The sequence below is a fragment of the Mesocricetus auratus genome, unplaced genomic scaffold (assembly GCF_017639785.1).
Source record: "Mesocricetus auratus isolate SY011 unplaced genomic scaffold, BCM_Maur_2.0 Super-Scaffold_100011, whole genome shotgun sequence".
Taxonomy (NCBI): domain Eukaryota; kingdom Metazoa; phylum Chordata; class Mammalia; order Rodentia; family Cricetidae; genus Mesocricetus; species Mesocricetus auratus.
Window position 1 is genome coordinate 35,716,471 of NW_024429195.1, and position 11,141 is coordinate 35,727,611.

The following is an 11,141-nucleotide window of genomic DNA, read 5'->3' on the forward strand; positions in this document are numbered from 1 at the left end:
GCCACTGGTCAGACTGATCATGGAGCATATTCACCTACATACTATTTTTAGGGATCTACTCTGAAGATTTCCTCAAAATACAAGATGGTTATGGTGAAGTTGTATGTTACAGTGTTATTTGTAATTGTATGACATCAAGAGCAACTTAAATTTCCACTCAAAAAGTATATCTAGCATGTGACCCTTCTTGTGAGAAAGATGGGTCCAAAAATGTAAGAAGTACACATTTGTGCAAGAGAAATAAAATTAAAGATAAACAAGAAAGTAGGTGCTAATTACTCACAGAGGCTGGTTGGAAAGGCTTGGGAAGGGATGAATGGGCCAGGTCAGTAGAGGTCACATGGGAGAAATACTTCTCTGAGTTCTTTTTTAAGTATAGACATAAGGCACTAGAGGCACAAGGGTGGCAGTCAGGCCTCTCCCCTGAGGACCTCCAACTGCCAGGTTCCATCTATAGAACACTATCTGCCCTAACAACTGGACTCTGCCCCCACCCAACAGAGTAAAAAGCCCAAGCTCTGGACTTGACATCCCACCAAACCCGAACCTGGAAAGATCTGTCCCCTACCCCAAGAAAAGCTACATAAACCCTGTCTTTGGCTCAGTTTTCTGGTGTTTCTTGCACGAGCAGAGGTAGCCACCCTCCTGGTTATTCCCTTCCAATGAATGTCTTGTGTGAGTTTGTTGTGCAGTATGACTTTGTGGAAATTCTTGGCTGCCAACTGCCAGGATACCTTTCCATCTGAGCTATAAAGTTTACAATAGGCAGATTAGAACTGCGATGGTGTTACACATCCATGCTCTTCACTCAGCATACAGTTACAGTCAAATAGAGAAACACTGGATGGAATGTAATCAGTAAGACATTAACCTGACTGTTGGAATCTGAAACATCCCTCAGGCTAATGTTTTGAGGTCCCAGCTCCTTGATTGTGCTGCTATTTTGATAGCAAGGGGGAACAGGGAATGTGGGGTCTGGCTATTGGGAGTAGGTGAGTGGGGTGGATCTTTGAAGGTTAAAACCTGAGCTCTGTATCCTGCCATGCGTCTGCATATGCTCCCCACTTCCGTGTCTTCCCTGCCATGATGGACCGAATATGCACGTGTGTCAGTTACTATTCTGACCACAGTGACACAAGTTAAAAACTGGCTGCTTTACGAATGGGTGTCACAGTCACACTGAAAGAACAGAACAAAAGGATTCACTCATATAACTTGGAAAACAACATTTTGCCTGGATAATGTGAGATACAAGATGGAAAGAGCTGTATACAAATACTGTCAGCCAGAAAGTGAGTTTGTTTCTTATGGTATAGCCTGGTAATTATGCACTTATTTTTATGGTATTTAATATAGCATTGTTGATGAGAGAAGAGTCTCCAACTGTAGAAGAAAGAAATCACAGATAAAGAGGAAGAAGAGAAGGACCTCGTTGTGTTGGCTTGGAATCAGAAGAATCACTGTGTACTACACACACACACACACACACACACACACACACACACACACACACACACACACACTTTCTACCTTTGTCCACTGAGAAGCCCTACAAGAAACAATATCCTAGCATTTATGAGCACACTTGGTGATATAATATTTGTTTCTGAACACTATTTTCCAATAAAAGAAACCAGAGCCCCTTGAAAAAGTGGTTGACTTGAGAGCTGAGGAAGAAGAAAATAAAATATGAGACTAGAACAGCTGTGGTATCAGAAAAGAAGGAAAGGCTAGGAGAGTATGCTATAGGACAGGGGGTTCGTGGTAACCTGAAATGGAAAGGCTTAAATAATAAAATGTACAAGTGTAATATTGAATTCTAACCAGTAAAATATATCCTGGAATCCACATAGATCTGAATGAAATAATCAAATAAATGAATAAATGGGGGAAAGGTCAGGTCTTCCCATAGAAAATAACCACTAAACAAAGGCAGAAGGTATTCTGAAAAATGCAGTCCTGACTAGGCAAACACAGCAATGAGAATCACTAAAGTCAGGAAGGCTGAAGTCACAGGGCAACTAGGTGTGGGCAAATCTCAATTTACAGCCATTAATGATGTAGGAGATCCCTGGCAGGTATGGCTCAGCCAATGGTCAAGGTTAACACTACCATGGTTATGGATTCACTTCATTTACCCTTTGATGTGCCCTGAGGAAAGTAAACAGGGTTTATGCCAGTATTCTTGTCCCCAAGGCTCAAAGTCATAAGCCACAGAAACCTAAAGTCCATGTTAAAGAATGTTCCCCAAAATAACTGATCAGGGTTCCACCAAGGGTGTGAAAGACAAGGAAAATGTGAGGAAGTGCTCCAGATGTGTGGAGAAGAGTAAGAAGCTGGCTTGTGATGCCTGGTAGAACCCTGGAAAAGAGAAGGGTGTTGGGTAGAAAATGAATAGAGTTCAAATGAGGCTTCCTAAATGATATTGTTACTACATTAAAGTCTTGGTTTTGCTAATTACCCAAGGTATTATCTACTAACACCATGGGAAGTAGAGCAATTGGTATACATGAACACGAACTCTGAACTATTTTTAAACGTTTTTGTAAATCTAAAACTACTTTAAAGTAAAAAGACCGGGTGCCCTATATTTTAGGCTGGTCTGGAAATCACTGTGTAGTGAGGATGACCTTGAGCCTCTGATTCTCTTGCTTCCATACAAACACGTGCCACCACACCCAGTCCTATTCAGTGTTGGGGACAGAACACAGGGTGCCATGCATGGTAGACTCTATCAACTAGACCATACCTCAGGCTTAGAGCAATTTAATTAAAAACTGCATGGAAGACACTTTATGTAGTTAAAAATATTGTACAAAGTGTCAGTCATGTGTCAGACAGTTTCTCATGAATATGTAGCGTTTTTAATTAACAATATGCTTTTATATTAGTTAATTTATTGTGGTGATATGAATCAAATGCAAGGCCTTATGATGTGTACTAGGAAAGCAGTCTACCATGGAGCTGCACCTCCAACCTTCACATAGTCTCTTTCTTTCTCTCTTTTTGAACGATGTACGTGTGTGTGTGTGTGTGTGTGTGTGTGTGTGTGTGTGTGTGTGTGTGTGTGTGTACCCACAGTGGTCAGAAAAGGGTGCTGGTGTCTCCTGGGGTTGGAGTTACAGGTGACTATGAGCTTCCTGACATAGGTGCTAGGAACAAAGCTCCTGCCCTCCGAAAGAGCAATGAGCTCTCTGAACTACAGAGCCCTTGACATTGTCTTCTGATGCAATCAAGAGATTCAGACTGCGCATTGGTGCTCCCTGCCTTTGATCCCAGCACTCAGGAGGCAGAGGCAGGCGGATGTCTGTGAGTTCAAGACCAGGCTGGTCTACAAGAGCTAGTTCCAGGACAGCCTCCAAAGCCATAGAGAAACTCTGTCTCAAAAAACCAACAGACAAACAAATAAAAAGACCCAGTAAATCAGAAATACATGGGACTGCTCCCAGTAAAATATGAGATAATAACCATAAACTTGTAAGAAAAAACTAGCAATCTACTTTAAAATAATGATAAAAGTATAGCATTATAAATATACTACCCACTGTTGGGTCTAGGGTCCTGCAATGATGGGGGACAGACCACCAAATTCTATTAAGCCAGAAGCAAGCTTTATTTCAGAAAAAGAAAAAAATCTCCATGGGGCCACAAAAGCTCGTCAGCTATAGCCGTGACTACAGCCAGAGTTCAGGCATCTGACACTGTGGCAGTGGGGGCTGGTTTCTTCTTCTAGTAAAATCAAGCACCAGGTGTGGGTCAAAGAGCTTCTACAACCATGAGGTCAGGCTTAAAGTCACATTACATTAAGTTTTACAACTTTTGGTTATAGGATGTTAGGATGTTAACTTAGGATGTTTGTGAAAGCCTGTGGCTGACAGCCACTTTTTGCTGTCCCTGAAAGAATGCAAGGCAGAGAGTAGAGTCATGTAGGGGAACCATTTAAAAATTAAGGGAACACAACACAGAGGTCCCATAGAGGCAGTAGTTAGAAGCCAACCTTTGTCTGCTGTACCTGTCCAGCTGGGAAGCTGGGAGGCAGGAGACAACCGCTGAAAGTTTTCCTCTGTACACAGTGGCTGCCGGGATGTCTGGTCTTAAGGCAGAAAGCAGTTGTTAAAGGTGAACAATGGCTGCTAGATTTATTTATTTTTTCCAAAATGTGCTTGGGCTTACAATTTGATATTTCTATATTCCTGGACCCTTCATCCACAAATATTGTCATCTCTTATCATCTAACATAACTATGATTGCCATCTCTTGTCATCTAATGCAATTTTATGTTACACTTCCATGTGATGGATAGTAGGGTAGAGATGTTCACAGTGCATTGTACAGACATGGGGGGAGGGACACATGCTGTGAGCCTGTAATGACTATGACACCACTAGAGGCATTTTCCACTTCCGTACAGTCCTCTGAGTGTCTGTCATGAACTGAAGCATCCCGTGTGGCATGGCTACGGAGCAGTGTGGAGAATATGGGGACCGGTGTGAAACAGCTGTCTCATTCGGCAGCAGTGAAATCCTGGTAAAGACTGACTCCCCTTTGACTCTGCTGGTCTGAGAAAGAAAGGCCCTTATAGACCCTTAGATCTGAATGCTTGGTCACCCGGGAGTGGTACTATTGACAGGATTAGGAGGTGTGGCCTTGTAGGAATAGACATGGACTTGCTGGAGTAAGTGTGTCACTGGGAGTGGATTTCGAGGTTTCAAGGGCCCAAGCCAAGCCAAGCCAGTGGCTCTTTCTTCCTGATGCCTGTGGATCCAGATGTAGAATTCTCAACTACTTCTTCAGCATTGTCTATGTCTGAATGCTGTCCTGCTCCCAGCCGTGATGACAATGAACTAAACTTCTGAAACTGTAAACCGGCCACAGTTAAATGCTTTCCTTTATAAGAATTGCCGTGTTCATGGTCTCTTCACAGCAATAGAAAACTGACTAATACAGGCCCCTTCTTCTAGCTCCTGCTAAACACCATGTCTTAGTTTCTTTTCCTGTTGCCTTGATAAAATGCTAATGAAGCTCAAGGGTCTCATCGTGGGTCACAGACCAAGGACATAGAAGCCATGATGGATGTCAAGGTGGCAGGGCTTGAGGCATCCGGTCACGTGACATCGACAACGAGCAAGGCGAGCACACGTGGCTGCTCAGTTTCAGACCCCACTTTCATTTCTCTGGGCTATAAACACAGAAGCCAGTTTGATGTATCATAAGCTACACACTTACTTTTTATTTCAAAATGCATTATATATTCAAAATGTATACTATAGACAGCTATTTGTATATGTAGCTATATACAGATACACAACTATAAACATGATAGTTTAACTTTATATACTGAATGGACCATAAGACACACAGATATTTGGCTAAATATTTTGGGGGGCAATTTGGTCTGAGAAGAGGTTAGTATTTAGACTTGGAGGGTAAACAAAACACATTGCTTTCCCCAGTGTGAGTGGGCATCATTCAGCCCAAATACCAAAAAGATGGGAGGATTCAGTTGCCTCTGCCTGACTGGCTGAGTCACTAGTCTCCTGTCCTTAGACAAGTTTTATATCATTGGCCACTTTGGTTCTTTCTGGATCTAAATTGGAGCTGTTAGCTCTTTTGTATTCTAATTTGCAGACAGTTGATCATGGGGTTCAGATTTCACAACTCCATGAACAAATCCTCTTTATTTCTCTACAGGCATGTAGTCAATATCGCTTGCTATTTAATCTCTATATAAAACAATAAGTTTTCACATTATATACCAAAGCCTATTGACCTTCCAGTTGCAATGACTTAAAAGGAGGAGGCTGTGAAAAATTTGACAATAGTAAAAAAATTCTGAGCATGCTACAACCAAAAATTAATTTGAAACTGAACTTATAATGAATCATTTCTGGCAGTTCCTGCTGGTGCTGCATTGCCTGAATTCACTGCTGCCTTGCTTCTGGACACATAATGCACACTTGACATTATGCATGCCATCAGGCCACATCGTGTCCATGGATGCTGCCCAAAACACATTGGTTCAGATTCAAGACTGCTGTTATTTTATAGTATGTATTTACGTGAAGTGGCATTTACTATTATACAATCAAAGTATACACCGACTGTGAAGAGCCAGGAAGACACTGCATGTCCTGCAGTAGCAGACACTCAATGAACTTTTCCATGTCATGCTGTATGTCCTGTATGTCCTGCAGTAGCAAACACTCAACAAGCATGTCTATGTCATGCTGTGTGTCCTGTAGTAGCAAACACTCAATGAACATGTCCATGCCATTAGAATACACGTTTACTATCATACTAAACATTTTTAGAAAGTTATTGTATTTGATGTGTATGAGTGTTTTGCCTGCATGTATGTGCATGTACCATTTGCATTCAATAGTCCTTGGAGATCAGAAGAGGGTAACCGGAGTTACCCTGCGGCACCATGTGGGTGCTAAGAAACAAATCTGGGTCCTCTGCAAGAGCAACAAGAGTGATCTTAACTGTTAAGCCAGATCTATCCAGTCCTGCCTTTATCTTTAATAGATGATAAAATTATGTTCGTCAAACAATTGTCTTAAAGTTTGGGCTGGCGCATTGGCTCAGCAGCCAAGAGCATGTACCGTTTGAATGCTTTGATTCCCAGCATCCCAGTCAGGTGACTCACAACTGCCTGTAACTCCAGACCAGAGGGGTGAGGCCTCTGTTTTTGAGCACCCACACTCGTATTCTTAATTTTTTTTAATCTTCTTGTCTGGGGGTCACGTAAATTGTTCTCAAGTGGAAAGGTATCATTTGTGGAAAACTCTATTATTAGAAACTCTATCATACATAGTGTAATTTCACACTGTATATTGTGACGTACAACTTTAATCCAAACAATTAGAGGCTGAAGGATCAGAAATTCAAGGTCATCCTCTGCTGCATAGTGAGTTCAAGGTTAGTCTGAACCACAGGAGACTGCATTTAAAAAACACTCAAAAAACCAAAACAACAAAAGAACCAAACATAATATATTCTCAATATATACTCTTAAAAAATCCTTTTCTTAGAGTCACCTATCACCATGTTCTAGTTGTTAGAAGTAAGTTACTAGGTCCAGCTCACAGCTGAGGTTAGAACTCTCAAGGACATGACCATCACAAAGTTATTAGAGATAATCTACAAAGCCCATTAACTTCCAACCAGCCCATAACCGGGAGGATACTAGGAAGAGTTGGGGTGAGGCTAGGGGACAGCCATTTGTTCTTGGGACACATGGTGTAAGAAGTGTTGGTGAACATTATGCTTAACTAGAAAATAAAGCCTCTTTCATGTCCTTGATGGGTAAAAATAAGAGAAGTATCCAAGAAAGTGTGCAGGCCGAGGTGTGAAATGATAGTATTTAAGACACATGCCAACAAAGCAAAGTTTGGAAAAAGAGGACTGGAGTCACTGCAGGATGATTAAGAGGGAGGACCATGGAAACAGAAAGGAGTGGGTTTCAATGACAGATGTCACCATGGCCAGCAGGCACGAGGAGGTCTGGGAAGCTGTGTAGAGGAGGTATGCATGGGCTTAGAAGTCCCAAGGCTCATTGGTGGGGTAGGTGGGACTGGGTTCTCTGGAATGCTTGAAGCAAAGGATGAAGACTGTCAGAAGTCTGGAATGAGGTTTTGTACTACCTCTTCTCCGAGTCTGATGTGACCTTGCAAGCTGTATTGGCCTGAGACTGACAATGAAGTCCCGTTCTTCCGACTGCTATTGAACAAAAGGCTAAATCGTGAACCGTTTGCATGGGGCTTCTTATAGCTACAAGCGGTCTCCATTTCCTGAGCATGTACTTGCTCCTATGGGGGAAAAAAACGGAATTCTATTTTCACAGTTGCAGATCACAAGAAATGCATTACCCATCATCAGTCTCATAAATATTCAGCCATTGTACCTTTCCCCAAACAGTCAGAGATTTATTCATAGTATTGAATTGCAGTCTCACCCTTCCTTCCAGCTCCTTTGTGAGGAGAACGATAATATTTAGGCAGTTTTTGCAACACCCCAGCCTTAAGGGAATGTAAACACAAGCATAATTGATTTTCTGAACTTGCCTTGCCCCGCCCTATGTCCCAGGGTTGTATGCATCATGGGTAGAATGACTGACAAATCAGCACTGATTGCCAATTAGGAAGCAGAATATATTAAAAGCGTAACACATCCAGCTGACTCGCTCACAGTGCAAACCCTGGAAGCTCGAAGCCTCTCGATGCTCTATTGCTTGTTCAGTTATCTACTTATTTTCCCTTTGACCCAACCATTCAGGAATCACTCGAGCTGAGTCTGACAGGTCAAGGATGGTTGCTGATTAAATGGTGGATTCACCTTGCTCTACCTTGACTCATCTTTCCTTCCCTTCCTCCCCCGGAAGTGGCATTCTTTCTCAGAAAGCATTTCTTCCCACCATGGAGTGGCTGAATAATGAAGACTGCTGCTCTTATCCCTGTTTGAAGTCCAAATGGGCGAGGTAATTTTACTTCTCGGATTGGTGAAATAGGAATTCCATCCTCGGTTTCTTTCTGACTCCAGAATAAAGAGGCCTTTTTGTATCAGAGCCCCTAATGGCGAGGCAAGACCCCTGGGGTTCCCATTCTTCCAGGCAGCACCTCGGCAATCAGCCTCTGGCCCCAAGGGTGAGGCCATCTTTGCCTTTGTGTCTGAAATGAGAGTTCACCACTCACCCCAGGAAAGAGGTGGGCACCTGCAGGCTGAAAGTGAAAATTGATTTCCTTTCACCTTGTCACAGATCTGAATGTCACCTCAGAAACTCTCAGGATTTAATTGATCTATGACAAGTTCATGGCAACCACAGCCCCCTCTTGAATAATCAAGAATATTAATGAGGTTGAAGGCAACTGGCAACCCTGAGAGGGGGATCTGCTTCTCCTGTGGAGATCTTGTCATGAAGCCTTTGAGTAGAACTCAAGTCTTGCAAGTGTTTTCAATTTGCTTCACTTTGTCTTTTGGAGGTGGCTTGGAAGTTTCCAAGAAAGCTACTACAATGTTTGTGTGTTTTTGTACTGCAGAGCAGGTGCTAATGGTAGCTACTGTGGAAGAAATGGAAGAAGCTTGGATAGAGGAAATGAGTTCTGAGTTCCACCAAGAGTCTTTGTCCTTATAACAAATAGAGAAGTAAAGCCCTCATTTGTGCACTGATGGGGCATTTGTTACATATTCATTCTGCACTGCTTAATTACCCAGTAGACAAATTAGGCATGCTTGTGGGGCCTTGAAAAATAGGGCATTATATTGCCTGCAACTTAGATTAAAATCATTCAGCATGGAAGTATGATCCATATGTGTGTGTTTCGTTAGCCTAACTTACCTCCAGGGGCAGCTTGCTAATATTTAAAGTGCCCTAATCAGAAACATATCCTCCAGGGGAGGCTAGTTAGCATTTGAAAGACTCTAAATCAGGTACCTACTATCAATATAGATCACTCACTCATCTCAATTAGCACTAGAGGGTTTACTAAACAGCCTGAGGGATGCCAGCAACAATTTTAAATTAGTCAAATAAGCTATATATTGGCTTTAAACCTAGCAACAGTGGCCCTGGATGGTGAGTGTCTAAAAATCTAGGGTGCTCTTGACCTGGAATTCTGTTATTAAGATATCATTGTGTTTCTCTCGAGTCTGCTGCAGTACTCATAAGGACAAGGAAAGCGTGATTTATGGAACCCATGAATTAAGGTAGTAACAATGTGAAAGGACGGAAAATTGAAAACAGGAGATGATGTGATGAGTAGTAACCGTGGGAAGAAAGCATTTGAGTGAAGAGTTATGGAAACCTCTTTCCATAGTGTTCTTTATTAGGACCATTGAGCAGGAGAAGTTTCCATGTGGAAGATTTGAGATTTCTGTGGCTTCTTCTGCAAAACTGAGAAATTATCCAGAACCTGGAAGCAACCTAGATGCCCCTCAACTGAAGAGTGGATAGAGAAAATGTGGTACATTTACACAATGGAGTATTACTCAGCAGAAAAAAACAATGGAATCTTGAAATTCGCAGGGAAATGGATAGCACTGGAAGAAACCATCCTGAGTGAGGTAACCCAGTCGCCAAAAGACAAACATGGTATGTACTCACTCATATATGGATTCTAGATATGGATCAGGATAGTGCCAGTCTGCACTTCCACAGATAGAGAGTCTGGGAAACAGGAAAGAACCTAAAAGATATGCATATATGCATAGTACCCAAGAGAAGAGGATGGAGACAAGATCCTCTGAATGGATGGGGAACACGGCGAGGGGTGGGGGGGAGTGGGTCCTGGGAAGAATAGAGGGGGTAAAGAGGAAGGGAGTTGGTCATGGGGGAACAGGAAGTTGAGGGGGTGGGGGTAGAATAGGGGGAAGAGGGAATCATAGGATAGAAGACAGATCAGGCACCAGAATGACCTCGAGTGATCTAAAGGTATAACATCAATTGGCAAGCTAAGCAATAGTGGAGGGACCACCTCGAATGCCCATTCCTGATAATGAACTTGATGTCTATAACCATCCGGGAGCCTTCATCCTGTGACTGATGGAAGCAGAGGCAAACACACAACTAAGCACTGAACTGAACCCAAGGAACCCAGTGACAGAGAGAGAGGAGTGATGAGCAAATTGGCAAAGAATGGGCTGGCAAAACCAGCAGAGACAGCTGATCTGAACAGGGGAGTGCTCTTGGACCCCAGACCGACAGTGGGGAGGCCAGCATGGGACTGATCTGGACTCCCTAAATGTGAGTGTCAGTGAGAAGGCCTGGGCAACCTATGGGGCCCTGAGCTGTGGATCAGTGTCTATCCCTGGTATACAAACTGTCATCATGTGCCTATAGCACAAAGAGAGATGCTCTCTCAGCCTGGACTCTTAGGGGAGTGCCTTGACCCTACCAAGAGTAAAATGACAGACTCTAGATATCCCCTATGTGGAAGGATTTGGCAATAGGGTGGGAGGGAGGGGGAAGGGGAGTGCGGGAGGAGGGGAGGGAGAGGGAACTGGGATTGACATGTAAAACAAGCTATTTAATATTAAAATAAAATATGATAAAAAAATGACCTGAAGACTGGAAAGATGGCTTAGTGGTTAGGAACAGCAGTTGCTCCTCTAGGGGAACCAGGTTTGATTCCTACATGGTAGCT